Source organism: Sus scrofa, chromosome 9 (assembly GCF_000003025.6).
Source record: "Sus scrofa isolate TJ Tabasco breed Duroc chromosome 9, Sscrofa11.1, whole genome shotgun sequence".
Classification (NCBI taxonomy): Eukaryota; Metazoa; Chordata; class Mammalia; order Artiodactyla; family Suidae; genus Sus; species Sus scrofa.
This window is the reverse complement of record NC_010451.4, coordinates 21937421-21953936: the sequence shown is the minus strand read 5'-3', so window position 1 is coordinate 21953936 and position 16516 is coordinate 21937421. Positions and strand designations below refer to the sequence as shown.

Sequence of the window (16516 nt, the reverse complement as noted above, 5' to 3'; positions counted from 1 at the left end):
GTTCTGTGTGTCTTTCTCCCTGCTAGACTGGAAGTTTCTTGTAGGCACTGCCTTCTATGTGTTCCTCACCAGCAACTAATACAGTGCCTGTTTTAACAGATTCTCTAATAAATATGTGTTGAGTGGCCAGCAAAAATTCCCTTCTCTAGTCTCCGGTAAAGACCTACTTCCTCCCCTAATGGTGAATCAGCACTAAGTGGTAGTTCATTTTCCAAAAGAGTAAGTCAACTTTTCAAGTCTTGCTCGACCACTGCCTAACAATATAACATTAAATGTATCTCCGTCTCCTTCTGGGCATGTAGGAAGTAAATGATAAGAAGATTTAGATTTAGTGGGTGATAGTGTTATGAGTGAGATGTTTCAGGTGTTTAAGTTTGAGGAAGAGAAATGCTTTAAATGATTAATTAAATGGTTTGGCTCTGCAATAATTGAAGTATGTTTGTGGAGCTATAAAAGACTATGTCTGGATGATTGTGATGAATTGCATCTAAAACACTCCCTTTGTATAATGAATTGATATTCTTGAATGCTGTGATTACAGTGAATTTCATTTACATGTGACGTTAGTGGTCTCATGTTTTGCTACTTGAATTTGACTAAAATGTCTTTGATTAATTGATATAAACTGTTGGATGGTGGGGTAAACTAAGCATTTTTTTTTTTTTCAAAAATCTGTTTCCAGAAATGTTCCTTCGATTTGCATTAGCCCTGCTTGGAAGTGGCCTAGCTACATGCCATCTGGGGCATGCAAGTCGCATCTCTTACAGACCATACCGGAAAAGAGCATGCCTCAGGCATAATCCTGTGTGTTAGCAATTCCTTCTCTTCCCTCCAACTCTGTTCTCTTGGTAAAGACAGAATTGTTGAGGAAGGAATAAACAATGGGAAGATAAGACTATCCTTTTCTTCAACTTCTTGGCTTAGATGAGTTCTCCCCTTTTCTGAGTCATTTAGCCTCCATTTGCCTGGCATCCCTCCCAACCTCCTCCTCCTCATATGCACAAACAAGAAGAAGAGAACAAACATTGGTCAAGCTCCTTGAGTGTGCTCTGTGCTCTGACATAGGCTATTTAATCCATACAGTTTCCAAAAGATGGAATTATTTTTCTAAGATTATACACTTAGCTTGTGACTGAATCCATGACTGCCAGGTTTCTCCTGATCTCCTGGCACTGGGCCTTGTATCCTTCAGCATCTTTAGCTGGAAAAAGAGCTCCTATTGGTCTGTGAAGGGAGAATCAGATATAGAACTTCAACTCCCAGTGATATGCTAAAGAAACTCCCAGAGGAGGTAACACTGAATAGAAAGCTAAGGAGGAGTGTTTGAGTTGCTTAGGTGGGGGAAGAAGTTCCAGCAGGAGATAATAACAGACACAAAGATTCAGAGCTCTTTCAGGGCCCTTCGGGGCCCCTTCCTGTCTCCTAGCTGTCTGTGCTCACCAAGATCAATCCATGGCCTCGGCCTCCTTTCTCCCTGGGGTCTCTTCTTTGGACAACTCAGCCATCATTGTACTTCCAAGTCTCAAGTATTCTTCCCTGAGCTCTAGTTGTGAGAATCCAAATGACAAATGGATAGTTTCATCTTTAAACCTGGCATCATCTCAGCCTTGACACATCCCAAACTCACTCTTTTATGTATATATATAATTATTTGGCAATGGTTTCTTTTTCACGTTTCTGTTAAATGTAACAAGTGCCACTTCCTGCCATCAAAAGTTAGCCATGCTTAATTTGTCCTTGTCCTCAAACACACTTAGCCAGATAGTAGATGCTACTGAGACACCACATGCTATTTGAAATGTTTTTCAAACAGTTTTATCCTCATTTTTTTTTTTTGTCTTTTTTTTTTTTTTTTTTTTTTTGCTATTTCTTGGGCCGCTCCCGTGGCATATGGAGGTTCCCAGGCTAGGAGTCCAATTGGAGCTGTAGCCACCAGCCTACGCCAGAGCCACAGCAACGCGGGATCCGAGCCACATCTGCAACCTACACCACAGCTCACGGCAACGCCGGATCGTTAACCCACTGAGCAAGGGCAGGGACCGAACCCGCAACCTCATGGTTCCTAGTTGGATTCGTTAACCACTGCGCCACGACAGGAACTCCTATCCTCATTTTTATTTTTACAACTGCTATACAAATCAATTATTTTATCTCTGTACATCTGAATTACTATAATAGTGATAAACTCAGTCCATTTAACCACCTCAAAAACAGTCAGTGCCTCCTCACTTCCCACATCAAAACTATGCTACTAACAATTCAAGGCTCTTCAGAATGTCTTCAGGTTACCTTTCTTACCTTTTCAACCTTATTTCATGCTCCTCCTGAGCTTTAATCTTCTGCATAAATCAAGCTACCTCACACATGGTCCCCAACATGGCTGCTTCTACAGAATTACTTACTGACCATGAAATTAATTCATCCTCACTCATCTTACCTGGTCCAGCTCATGCCATTTATAAAGTCATTACTCACCATCTACCCCACAGAAGTTCTAAATATACACAGCCTATTATTATTGACTTCACCATTCATCTAGACAATTATTCACTGAGAATGTGCTATGTACCATGAATTGTTCTCTCTCTGATGATAAAGTGGTGACGAAAACAAAATCTCAACCCTCCCTAGAACTTCAATTGCAGTTGGAGAGAATAACAATAAAAAGTAAAAAAAAAAAAAAATACATCATATAATACCATTAATTATATGGAATAATGATTATTAAAAGCAAGAAAAAAGGGAAAGAACTAGAGTGAGCTGGATAGGGAATGATTTTGGACATTTTTAGATATGGTGCCATGAACAGCCTCGCTGAATAAGCTGAACAGAGAGCAAAATGAAGTGAGAAAATAAAATACACAAAGACCAGGGAAGTGGAGGGTAAGTGTTCCAGGCAGAGGGAATAGCAAGTGAAAAAAATGTGAGACAGGAGCTAGATGGTTATTTTAGGGGACAAGCAAGGTCCACTGTGGTTGAGAGAATGGTAAGAGAAGAATGTAGCCTGGCACTTGGAGATCAGATTAGGTGAGGTACAGATTTTGTATTTTCTCCTGAATGTGATGGGAAGCTTTGGCAGGTTTGAGCAGTTACACGATGAGGTTAATATGTTAAAGAAATCCCTCTGGTTTCCATAGATACAATAGAAAGTAGAGTGGAAAGAAGGAAGAAATCAGCTAGAAATCCATTCTGACAGACTAGGTGAGAGACTATGATGGTTTCAAGTACAAAGTATAATGATAGGATTTTCATCATTGTTATGTTGTATGTGAAGGAAAGAAAAAAAAAAACTTAAAAGATGAGTCTTAGATTTTCAACCTGCATAAATGGGAGGATTGGGACCTGTGTGATTCAGACTTGGGGAGGAGAGGTTCGAAGTTCTGGAGATGTTAATATGATGCCTGTCAATTGAGCTCAGAGAAGAAATCCAGGATGGACATTAAAACAGAAGGGTTGGGAGAGCCATTCACATTTTGATAATAACACGGCTAAATGAGCAAAAATTGGGGACCAAGGATGGGGAGGTAAAGGGGAGAGAGCCTGATGAAAAAATAAGCTTGGTTTAGGAATTGTTAAATTTGAATTCTAGGAGACACCTAAGGGAACATATCTAAGAAACTGATGGAGAAAAACTGGTCTGAAGATCAAAAGGGTTTAGAGTTTGAGGTACACTTTGGGAGAAGAAAGGGAAGCTCTCTTGGACTAGATAAGGGAAAGTCTGATGAACAGACAAAGAATTCCTGAATATTAGTATTAAGTACATCCCCAGACACAAGGGATAACACAACAGCAAGAAGAATGATCCACATGTGAATGAGTGAGCAATAGAGAAGTCAAACTGGATAGAGTTAAGAGTCATCACCATTGGATGTGGTAACTAGAGGTGGGTTTGGGCTTGAACAAAAACCCACTGAGGTCCCAGCTTTTTGAGGAAGTTCTTTGTATCCCAGAGGCCCAAGCAAAGATGGAAATCATTGTTCATTCATCAGGTAGAACACTCTCACTAACTGGATCCTGATCCACAGAACAAACTTTGACACAGTATACAAATTGCCAAAGTGCAGGCGGGATACCCACAACTGAGAATCCTGTTGGTACTGAGAGTACTGAGACCCATGGCAGCCTCCTCCAAACCTCCGTTTGTGATGGGTCTCAGTTCCTGGCAGCCTCCTAAACCCATTATGCTGTCTAGCCACATGTTCATAAACCGCGAACTGCAGGAGCAGCCAAAGGAGCTTCGGAGCTTGTCAGTCCTGCCTTGAGCACAGCCATCCCAACCAAGGACTGTGCTGACAAGTGCAGATTCCTGAGACGTGTGTGATGAACAAGGCCCCCTAGAGGGCAGCAGAGCCCCGCAGGAGGGGGCAGAAATGCCAAAAGGGGTGAGTGGGCAGCTTCACTAACGGAGACACAAGGGGGCAATACACACCTTTATGGAGAATGGAATCAAAATAAAACCTAGTGAATTAAAGAAAGTAGGTAATACAAGAGGTAGAAAGATCTAAGCTGTACGCCAGACAACAAAGACAAGTTAGCCAGAAAGAGAAGAGTTGAGAAGACATTAGTTACAGGAAAGCAAGGTTCTCTCTTTGGTGATGTTTATGAACCAAACAATAATAATTAATAGGTACTATTTGCTCAGAACCTACTATACATCATGTTGTCTGCTATGCACCAGATGATATTTTAGGCACTGGAGATATTAAGATGAACACAATACCGTCCTTCCCCTAAATAACTCCTTTCTTCTTAGTAGAGTCAGAGATGTAAGCAAATAATGTCAGCAGAGCGTCGTAGGAGGCTTAAGTCTTTGTAGGGGGAACTGCAGGGGCACAGCAAGGGAAATAATTACATGCGAGGAGAAGGGAAAGGCCTCGAAGAAGGATGACGTGTTTGTATGGATCCTGGTTGTGGTGTTTTTTTCTCTGCCCTCAGATTTCTGTAAGTCTTCCCTGAAATAATCCGTCTTTTTTTTTTTTTTTTTTTCCTCTCATTCATTTATTCTTTTATGTAGCACATTTCTTCACTGGGCCCTACCAGGCTCCAGTCACCTTTGTGGGCACGGAGATACAGAAGGTGTCTCTGACCTGGTATTGATCTGAGAGGCACTAAGCTTGGTTCTCCCCCTTCTCTCATCTTTGCACCCTGGCCCTTCTCTAGGGGTGATGGGGAAAGTCAAGCCCTTCTGTTCTAATAGGTCCTGGCTGAGGAGGAAAGGTAACAGAAAAGGAACATGATGTCTTTCTGCTTAACTATTATCGCTTGGGCATTCAACAAACATCGACTGTCTACAACGGGCCAGGCTTCTGCCCCTCGGGCCAGATGAAGTTCACGTTCTATGACAGCATTTTCCATTTCCGTTCTAGGCCCTTTCCATCCTAGCCACCCAAATGATGCTGTGGTTATCTTCACCAGGAATGTAGGCCTCTCTTCTTTATGGCATCTACCTCTATCATCCCCATTAGAGTTGAAGATCCTTGAGCTCACAGGCTGCGAAATGTATTTTCCTAATGCACCTATAGAACCAAGCACTACGCTGCATCTCTAGAAGACGTATAATATGTGTCTGAGTATATTATCCTTGTATTATTTATAATTAGATTGAATTCCAACATGAACATGCATCAGCTATGTGAACTACAGTTCTCTTTTTTAAAAGGTCATCACTACTTTTCCAGGGTTGTAAGGATGTTTGAACAACCTATTAAAAACCCCAACAGTGCCTGGCACGTATGTTTTCTCCTTATGCTTCGTTTCCTATTCTTTGGCATCCCCTTGATTTTTGTAAATTGAGTTTTCTCTTCCCTTTCAGTCATCCCTTTGGCAATTTTGGTTATTTTCTTTAATCTGGTGTTCTGGAGTACAAGCTTTACAGTCCAACCATCCAGATATATGTCTGGCTTTGCCCCCTCCAATCATGTGACTTTGAGCAAGTCACTTAACTGCTCTGTGACCCAGTTTCTTTCTCTATAAAATGAGGATGATAACAGTACCTACCTCCTAGTGTCTTTGTGAAAATAAATAATAAAATTGTGTTGTGAGTTAAGTAGCATTGCTCTCATTAGTCAAAGATAAAATTTTAGAGAAGTTATATAAAAGGCCCCAAATCATACAGCTAGTAAGTGGTATTTGCTAGGAATCAAACGCATGCTGATTCGCTCCAAAGCCAGTGCACTGAATGACCAGGATGTACTGTCTGCCTCAAGCAAACCAAAGCCCAAGGCATTTAGAAAAATTAGTAAATACATCTGCTGTGATAATACATGATTTTAACAGACCACAAGACATTATCCTAAAACCAGGAGAAACAGAATTCCCTTTATTAAAATGATATTATTAAATCAGTGGGATGAAGAAGGAAGCAAAGTGAAAGGTGGCCCCTGGCCATAGACACGTGATTGATTCCTTCAGTCCAGTACAATGGAATAGAGAGAATTCTCCCGAAGCTCATGTAAGAGCACAACTCGGCAGACCCAAGACTTGCAGAGACCACTTCCCTCTCTTTGAATATTCCCTCCACGTCATTTTCAAATCCAGCCTAAATCACCGCAGCCTAAGTCAGGGCACGTGGGAGCAGACAGATCATGTGAACTGGGTCCGAATGGTGGTAAAAATCAAAGATTCATGAACCCACCAGTTTTAATGGAGTTGATACAGGTCATGTCCCAGAGCCGGACCCATGGTTTCATAAGCACCTGGGGTCGTGTGGAGAAACAAGACAGAATGTTTTGTATCAGAACTGTCTGGGAAACACCTGCCTACACACAGAAGCTATCAGAATGACAATTAGGGGAATAACAATCGCGTGCACCTGCTAAGAGCCGGAATTTTATATAAACGATCTTGCTGATCCCCAACACTTCCACTGTGCAGCTAGGGAGTCTGGAACTCAGAAAGCATCAGCAAGTCTCCTAGCATAACACAGCTGGTTTATGGTATCCTTAGGAGAGAGGAGGTAAACTCTGGGAAGCAGGGGTAAATACAACTATGTGAGACTTAAAGTCCATGCAGTTGGGGGGAGGGTGCACTATTTAAGAAAAAGATCCGAAGGGGGAAAAAATGTGAATACAAAAGTAGGAACATAGACTGCCGTGAGTGAGGGGCCCTGATTCTCTGTGAGCTTCAGAGCAAAGCAGCTTCCATAGAGAAACACGGAGGTATGGGCTCCAACCGACCCCAGACGGAGAAAATCAAGCAGCTAAGTGCAAACTGTCATTGGCGTCAGTACTAAAAAAGGGATCAGGCTGCCAATCTTCCAGGGTCCTAAGGTCAGAGAGCAGGGGCAGGGGCTCAAGCCCAGAGATGAGGAAAAAGACGAAAGGGTTTGGAAAATAGCACAGTTGCCTGTGTGCCTTCAGCCATGTAAAGACAGAACTCAGCCCAACAAACGGCCCAGCTGGTGTCTGTAACCAGCACTTTAGTGAGAAACAATGTGCATCGTAGTTAACCCACCCAGTAATCTTGGGCGAGTTACTTAATCCCCTATCTGTGTCCTAGTTCATCCTCCTTTGTAAAACAGGGATAAGAGTGGTACCTAGTTCAAAGGGCTGCTGCAATGATTAAATCAGTACATCTGGGTATACCATGTGTCTGGTTTATTCCAAGTGCTTAGCAAGTACTGGCTCTTACTGTCATTATTATCCAGCTTGGTCTGACTCCAAAGCTTTTCCAGTTTGCAGGCACAAAAATGTTAGGAAAAATTCCTGTTGGGAAACTACTCATCTGTCTTTAGGAAGAATAAATTACTTTGTCTGAAAATTCCTCAACCCTAAGATAGAAACCAGCAATTTTAAATGAATGTCTGCAACGTTTCTTGCAGCTGATCCCATGCTCTGGTCAACACCTTGCTCCTCTCTGAAAAGCTTTCCCTACTGAGGACGTTGTGTAAGCTCGTACAGCATCTCAGAATTAGTTTTAAAACCTGAATCTTCCCGGGTTGCTACTGATTGTGAAACAAACAGCTTTGTCGAAGGAAAGTACACCATGAAAAGGCACAATGACTTAAGATGATTCATATCTGAAAACAAGTTTTCATCATAAGTGGGATTAAAATATATCCTTTGGGAATTCTCTGGAAGCTAAATGAAAGGCTTTACTCAATACAAATTTTAACACATTTCCATAATATTGCTATGCTGTAATTTATGAAACTGTTCTCCAGTGGTTGGTTGGTTCTTGTTTTGTACGTTTTTGCTATTGTCTATATCACTGAAGGGGGAACAACCTCTACACAGAAGCCTTTGAGCTTCTGTTGAATTATTTCTTTAGAATCAGTTCTCCTGAATAGAATTACTGGGTCCATACAGCTGATTCTTTATGCTGTAATTGCTCATGTGCACTGCTTCCCCACCGGCCAACGTCTACCTTCCTTTTATGTTCGAGGGGAGAGCACACTGTGTTCCCTGGCAGCTTCTCAAATACTTTCACAACTTACATTCATTTCTGACATTACTTCCTGAGCCTATTAATCATGCTCAATTTTTGTTTTTAACCTGAAGACTCTGAATGAATCAACTTGACATTTCAAGTCTGGGCAAGCGCTGTTTTTCTGTACGTGGAGACCACGAGATCTGCCGGAACAGGCAGTAAACCACGCTCATCTATTTATTTCTACATAGGCACGCAGAGGGCAGGAGGATGAGACTGAAGTAGAGAATTACTTTGCAATATTGCTTTGTGCTAATGAACTAGATTTGGCCTTACTCTTCCCCTCTGAACCGAAGCTTCACTCATAAGAACTTCGCTTCTGCTTACATCTAGAATTCTCCTTTGATCACTCTGACTTGAGAGGATGTCGTGTGGGCTTTCCTTCAGCTCTCTTTGCAACAGCTCAGAGTTGGTGAAATATTCTCCCGTTTCATCCTGCCTGTCTTCTGCGATCACACAGCATCCCACCTATCAATGCTGATCTTCTTAGCCGTGCCTCTTTCCCAGCCCTCAGATTTGTGGGTATTCCCGTGTGTGCAAACTGCAGCCAAAAGAATGGCAGGGGGCCTGGGGGGTGATTTATTCCGCTTGGCCACTGTGGAGTCAAATTTGACCTTTGAACAAATAAGTTTATAATGTGCTTAAAGCCCAACTCTACTAAGGACACACTGTTGCTCTCACATATGACCTTTTCATTCTCTCAAATGGGTTCTCAGATTATTTAGATAAGGGGTTTTTGCCAACATAAAATGAAGAAAAAAGTGAGGCATTAATAAGGAGCATGGAATTTGGAGCTAAGACATGTGGTTTCGGCCCCATGTCTGTGATTTACCACGGATGAGGCCTGGATGAGACTGTCAAGCTTTCTGAGCCATTGGTTCCTTATCAGAAGGATGAGAATAATAATTACATTAGTTTGGCGAGAGAATTGAATGGTGTAGGAAAAGCTTTCTGCAATATGTTAAATGCTATTCAAATATATCACAGTTCCTCTCCTTACTTTATCACTGTCAGGATCCAAAATTAGGATGGCCCTAAGTGTAATGTGGCCATAAATCTGAAAAATAAAATGCAGTGTGTGCCCTCTGCCTCATACATTTTAAAATAAGAAACCCCGTTTCAGGGGGATAGTTAATGATATCACCTATGGGTAGGTGTCTGAGCCACACTTTGCCTGGAATCCAAAAGCTGAGGTCTAGCTGGTGTTTGAGGAAACAGCATTGGAACAGGGTTGAATGTGCCCAGAGCTGTTAAACAGGTTGTACTGGTACAAAGAAGAGGTAGGGACGATGACTGGAGCAAAGTCAAGATGGAAAACTAAAGGCAGAAACACCCCGTCCATCACCAGGGAGCCCAAGAGAAAGGGAGAACTAAGAATCAATGCCGATTCAAGTATGATGGCACCTGGAAGAGAATTCCAAAACCATCAGTGAGTAGAGCCAGGACCACTTTTACAGGGATCTGTAACTGCCTAGGTAAGAGAGAAGAACCTAGGGACACTAAGCTTTGTCTTCTTGATTTTGTTTTTCTTGACACGTTCTTAGCCTAGTGACATAAAAGGTAACTGAGGAAACTATTTGGCAAATACATGCTGGCCACTGCCAATTCTGCAAACATATGTGACCATAAACTTTATCTAAGTACTTACAAGTGCTAGGACATATAATGGTTTCCACTAGTTAACCAGCTCTGAGTTAAAAGAGGCTAAATCAGTGGCTCAGAGACACTGCCTAGGACCTACATTCTTTTAATCTTCTGTGCCCCCATGTTTTGTTTGTTTGTTTGTTTTTTGAACACTGGTTTAGCTTCTCTAATGCCTGCAGCTTGATTGTAACCCTGTCAGATATCACATCCAGACAACTATCCATAGCAACAAGGAACCATGTTTTCCAGTATTTTCTCTCTCTTTTTTTTTTTTTCGGTCTTTTTGTCTTTTTAGGGTTGCACCCACAGCATATGGAGGTTCCCAGGCTAAGAGTCCAGTTGGAGCTATAAGCCACTGGCCTACACCACAGCCACAGCAACTCAGGATCCAAGCCACTTCTACAGCCTACACCACAGCTCACAGAAACACTGGATCCTTAACCCACTGAGCGAGGCCAGGGATTGAACCTGAGTCCTCATGGATGCTAGTTGGGATCATTAACCATTGAACCATGATGGGAACCCCCCAGTATTTTCTTGATAAAACTAAAAAACTGTTAGAAAACTCCAGAAGACCATCTCTCGTGATCATTGGCTGAAAATAAGTAAAGTGGGTAACCACTATCATCTTAGTCTAATCAAGAGCTACCTCCTGAACATGAGAGGGGGACAGCTTGATATGAAGAATGGGGCTATATGAAAGAGAGGCAAATACTTTTTGGCCATGCCCACCACATGCAGAAATTCCAGTTCCAGGGATCAAACCCATGACACAGTAATGACCTGAGCCAGAGCAGTGACAAATGCCAAATCCTTAACCCACTGAGCCACCAGGGAACTCCAGCAAGCACTTTTTCAAAAACGAGTTATCCTTTATACAACCTCTCATGTTTCACTGCCTGCCAATCATTTTCCCTATTTTTTTTTATTATTTCATAAGCTTCCTGCCCCGAGTGTTATTTCACTCTTCTGCTTGTGCTTTCATCTCAGAGTCTACCCACTCTACTCTCATTGATGATCACTCCAACTTTGAGATCTAATGTCATTTATTATGAGCTTGCTAATCTTTCCCCCTCCCTACTGAACATTTTCCCATAACCTGGCTCTCTTTTGACACATGCATTCATGCAAGCATTTCTTCAACAAATACAATTACCTGGAATAAGCTCAGCAATGTCCCAGGCACTGGAGAGACTGCAGTGAAGAAAACAGTCTAAAAGCCATGCCTTCACAGAGCTCACATCCTTGTGAAGATTCTACTGGGAAAAACAGAAAGTAAACGAATAGGTAAAATGTAAATTACACTTGATGGGACAAAAGCAGGAAATAGTAGGAAGTTCAGGAAGGTCACAGTTGCATTTTTAAATAAGGTGGTCCTGGCAGACTAGATAGTTGAGACAAGATTTAAAAGAGGTCGTCTCCCAGGATACCTGGGGGAAAAGCATTGAAGGCAGAGGAAATGGCCAAAGCAAAGGCATTTTGGAGGGAGGATGCCTGGTGTCTTCAAGCAGAACAAAGCAGGCAAGGGGGAAAGGGGAAGTCAGTTATGGGATCAGAGGAGTAACAGAGGGAGAAGACTGTACAGGACTTTGTAAACCATTCGAAGAAATATAGACTTTACTCAGGGAGATCGTAACTAGCTAAGAGTTCTGAGCAGAGAAGTGATATGAAAAGATTTTTGTTTTGACGCGATTATTCTGGTTGCGGTATGGAGACTGGACTGGGTTGGATTTGGGGGAGGGGGACGTTGGTGAGGACAGAGGCAGGACCAGTTCGGGAAGATATTCTACCGTTGGCAGTGAAAGACGATGGTGGCTGGGACCAGGGTAGTAAACCAGGGAGATGGGAAGGAATGGTCAGCTTCTGGGTATGTTTTGAAGATGAAGCCTGCCGTATATGGCGACTGGTTAATTACGAAGTGCAAGTACAAAAAAAGTGAGTTTTTTCTTCCTTCCCAAAATCATTTTATCTCAAAACTTTAGTTATTCCCTTTCCCCAAATACCTTTAATTTTTTCTCTCTTCCTTCACCTCTTGACCAAAGTCTACAAAGTTGCTTCAGTTTCCATTTATTAAAAACAAAACAAAAACCAAGCAAAGCAGGAGTTCCTGTCATGGCGTGGCGGTAATGAACCCACTAGGATCCATGAGGATGCGGGTTTGATCCCCAGCCTCACTCAGTGGGTTAAGGATCCGTGTTGCTGTGAGCTGGGTGGGGTGCAGACACAGCTGGGATCCCCCATTGCTGTGGCTGTGGTGGGGGCCAGCAGCTGTAGCTCCTGTTCAACCCTAGCCTGAGAACTTCCATATGCCACAGATGCAGCCCTAAAAAAGAAAAAAAAAAAGAAAAAAAAAAAAAAAAAAAACAAGCAAAGCAAGCAACAACAAAAACCAACAAAGCCCTTTGGAGATTGATAACCATTCAAGTTACCTTTCCTTCTTATTCATCCACATATGTATTCACAAGTTTTATTCACTCTGATAATTTTAATTCTCTAGTTTTCCAGGTTTATGCTTAATCTCAGACTCAAAACCCTGCCTTCCTGACAGCAATTTTGGTGTGAAAAGCCCTTATTGAGTTTTCTGTAACATTCAAACTGATTTATTCTATAACTACTTCAATAATTTTTTCTTTTTCTGAATTAATTGGCAAAAAAAAATTCTTCCCTTCCATACCATTTCTCTCTGCTCATACCACACCTCTATTTTGAACAACAGCAAAGAGGAAAAAGAGGATTTAAATGTACTTTGTAAATGGGATGCATTTATAATGGTTTCCTTAAAGAATACTTATTAACTCCCCAACCCTTCTTTCCTGCCCCATTAGTGTCTTCTCCATATTGAATGTACACAGAAAATGTATACATGAAATTGCCAATATTTTCCATCTTCCTTTCATTGACTTCTAAGAGACACTATGTTGGGGTTTTCTCTAAATATTTTAAAGGATGATTAAGTGAAATACGTGTACAATGGTTTCTACACATGAGAACACATCTCCCTGTGGTGTTCACGAAGCTGAGTGAATGATACCTAGCGTGGGAGAAGAAAATGAGCTGAGTGCTGCTAAGAGTTCGGAAGAATTAGCTCAATGCTCCTTCAACCATACACTCAGAGAATTTGCAATATCTATCAGAAAATACCGCTCCAAATGTGCCATGGGCTCTCTCCTCAGAACAGCACCAGCATCATGAGCCTCTTCTCTCATGGAAGGGAGAAAATTGGGGGGCTTGGCATAAGGGAAGGTGAGAGAATTCACCAATGCAGTCTTCCTAGCATCTCAGAAAGAGCATCCGGCTGGGAAATTCCACTTACAGATAGTGGACCTTTGTTTCACCTACCGAACTCTTCCCTTCCAAAGAACCACTTGAAGGCCCTGTCTATAATCCCAATCCGAGGATAAGGACCCTCCTTCATTGTCAGCCTCTTCAGTGAAGACTCCCTTTGCTGTACTTTCTCTCACTTAAAGCCTGGTTCTCTGCTAAGGCCATCCCTTCCCTGCAGCCTCTCATAAAGTTACTCTTCCTTCCATATCACACATGCCTCAGGACACAGAGTTGAAAGTCAGCAACTCCATGCTGCTTCCAGACACATTCCACCTCTCGTGTGGAAATGAAAAAGCAAAAACAAACAAACAAAAAAAAAAAAGCCTTCTTTGAGGCTCTTCACATCTAGTTATCTCTGCACCTTTTACCTTTGTTTAAAGTTACTATTTACTGCCACCTTCTAAGTAAAGAATTTCTGTGTGCCCCAAGGTCTGCTACAGTCCTGGGGTTACTTTTAGTGCCTAGATCAAGGAAGGCAAACCACCGCCAGGGCTCATTTTCCAACTGTAATGATTAAACACTCATGCATCTAGAATTATCTTTTTCGCCGTCCCATCTCTGGTAAGCATTACCTGAATCTCCCTCACTGAAGGAGTTCTTCTTTCTTTGGGGGGGGGGGGGCAGGGAGGGCACTCTCAAGGCATACAGAAGTTCCGGGGCCAGACATTGAACTCAAGCCACTGCAGTGACAACGCTGGATCCTTAATCACTAGGCCACCAGGGAACTCCATGGAGTCCTTATTTTTAATATCAAACTCCTTTCCTCCCAGCTTCAGGCCTCATCCCCACAATACCACTATTTCACTTAATATACACATTTTTCTTTGAATTTTCTCATTCTACTCTAACTCCTCATCTCATTCTGGACTCATTTATCCATTCTGGACCACACAGCCTGCATAGAAATTTCACTAATCCACTGTCTAGTAGGTATTGGTAGAGATGGGGGAAAGGGAGTGAGGAAATGGAATTTTTCATTCAAATCCTTGTGAAGAAATTACATTTACTCTCCGATCCTGAGTGATTACCCTCATATCTGTTAAATTCACCAGATGAACATGGGCTCTCATAGAAGTGAGGAAAGCAGTGGACAAAAGAGGTACAAAAGGAATTTGTTTTAAAAATCTTCACACAAGGCAACTGAAGCTAATTTCAGGAAGAAAAAAAATCATTCTTAAATCTATTAAAAGGATTGTGACAGGTTTTCATGCCAAGGTTATGGCCCAGAAACAAAGTGTCAAAGTTATATTTAGCAAAGATGTAGAAGTGTAAAGACCATAAAAAAAAAAACACACACACACACACACACATATATATATATAAAAAATAAAAAAAAAAATATATATATATAAAGACCCCTGAATTCAGTATCTGGAATATAGTAGGTACTCAGAAAGTGTTCTGAGGGAATGACTTAAATGAACAGTGTTACAGAATTTTTTGAACAGAAGAATGAGCAAGTCTGTAATTACAGTAATTCCCTTTCCTCCATCAATCCATAATGGACCCGCTTTCTGTGGGCACTTTCAACCATGCTTGTGGCATCTGCAATTGTCTATACACTGACAACTCCCTAGAACATGGCATTTCCCGAACTTCCAGCCTCTTAAACCCATGTGTCTACTGAATTTGTCCACTTGTATGTACCACCAGCATCTCAAGCCTCCTATTCCAAAATGAAGATTTTACTTCTTTCTCCAAATATACTCCTTTTTTTTTTTTTTTTTTTTTTTGGTCTTTTTGCCTTTCCTAGCATGGAGTTTCCCAGGCTGGGGGTCTAATCAGAGCTGTAGCCACCAGTCTACGCCAGAGCCACAGCAACGACGGATCCAAGCCGCATCTGCAACCTACACCACAGCCCACAGCAATGCCGGATCCTCAACTCACTAAGCAAGGCCAGGGATCGAACCCACAACCTCATGGTTCCCAGTCGGATTCGTTAACCACTGCCCCATGACGCGAACTCCAACTTATGTTTTATTAACTTAGGTTTTTTTAGGTTATATCAATTTACCTCACATAAGAACAGCATATTTCAGGCCTACAATTTCCATTTAATATCAACAAACATAATCTGAACAGAAAACTCAAAGCAAACCATATAGCATTATATGTAAAATGTGCAAATAGACTTTAAAGTGCAAGTTATTCTACAGCATTTGCAAGGCAGAACTTAACGTAAATTAAGGAATCTATCTCAGCTAACTAACTTAATAATCCTTTGCATGCAGAACAAACGCAAAGGGACAAGGCACAATTTAGTGTTGGTGCTCGAGTGTGTAACACACACCCTCAGATTATTTGAAGATATTAATAACATGATGTTTGTAATGAAACATTACACCAATACCATATGTGTGGCCAAAACTTGGTTAAATGAACTACCCAAGGTAGTAACTAAGGTTGCCTTCCTCTCTTCTCTTTTAAACTCTTCAATAAATCCTACTCATTTTACCTCCAATATATTTTTGAAACTCTTCTCTAGTTTTCATCCATAGCATCACGACCCCATCATGTCATCATCTTTCACACGAACTATGGCAACAGAAGGCACTAGTTTTGTTCCCTCAAGTCCACAGTATTTTATCTAAATGTCAACTCTGACCAGATTTTTTTTTTTATCCTGAAGATCTTATAGTGGAATCTCACAACCTACAGTCTAAAGTCATCCATGAGTTATCTTTTATATCCCTCTCCATCTGCATCAGGCATTTTACCTGGTCTTATTTTACACTTGATTTCAGCAAAAAAAAAAATAATACCAAGCACTGTTTCACCATGCTGCTAAGCCTTGCCCCATGTTTGCTCTTGATTTTTCTTGATTTTGCTTCTGCCTGCCTGTCTTTTCACACTGCATTCCTACTTATCTTTCAAGATTTCCTCTAGGATCATATCCCACTGATGTTTTTCCTGCCATTCTAGCATGGGTTAGGAGTCTTTCTTGCGTGCGTTTCTATAATAAAACTTCTCACATTGTTTAAAAATGATGCGCTTATATTTCATCCTCCCCCTCCAGACTGTGAACTTATCCATGGCACAGAGTCCCCCACAGGCTCCTTATCACAGTGCCCTGCACCTGGAATATTTAAATGGTTGGAATGCTGTAAATTGAACGTATGTA

General features: G+C 41.6%; 1 protein-coding gene and 1 long non-coding RNA gene across 7 annotated transcripts in view; one reads left to right on the top strand and one right to left on the bottom strand.

The window, feature by feature from the left end:
• Positions 1-16516, top strand: part of GRM5 (glutamate metabotropic receptor 5) — a 523779-nt gene that overhangs the window by 484264 nt on the left and 22999 nt on the right. The gene's annotated exons all lie outside the window — the stretch shown is intronic.
• The window catches only part of LOC106504843, a 200713-nt gene that overhangs the window by 167360 nt on the left and 16837 nt on the right, over positions 1-16516 (bottom strand). Inside the window, exon 3 of the long non-coding RNA XR_002346980.1 lies at positions 11228-11327. This is a non-coding gene — a long non-coding RNA (uncharacterized LOC106504843). The remainder of the gene's footprint in view (positions 1-11227; positions 11328-16516) is intronic.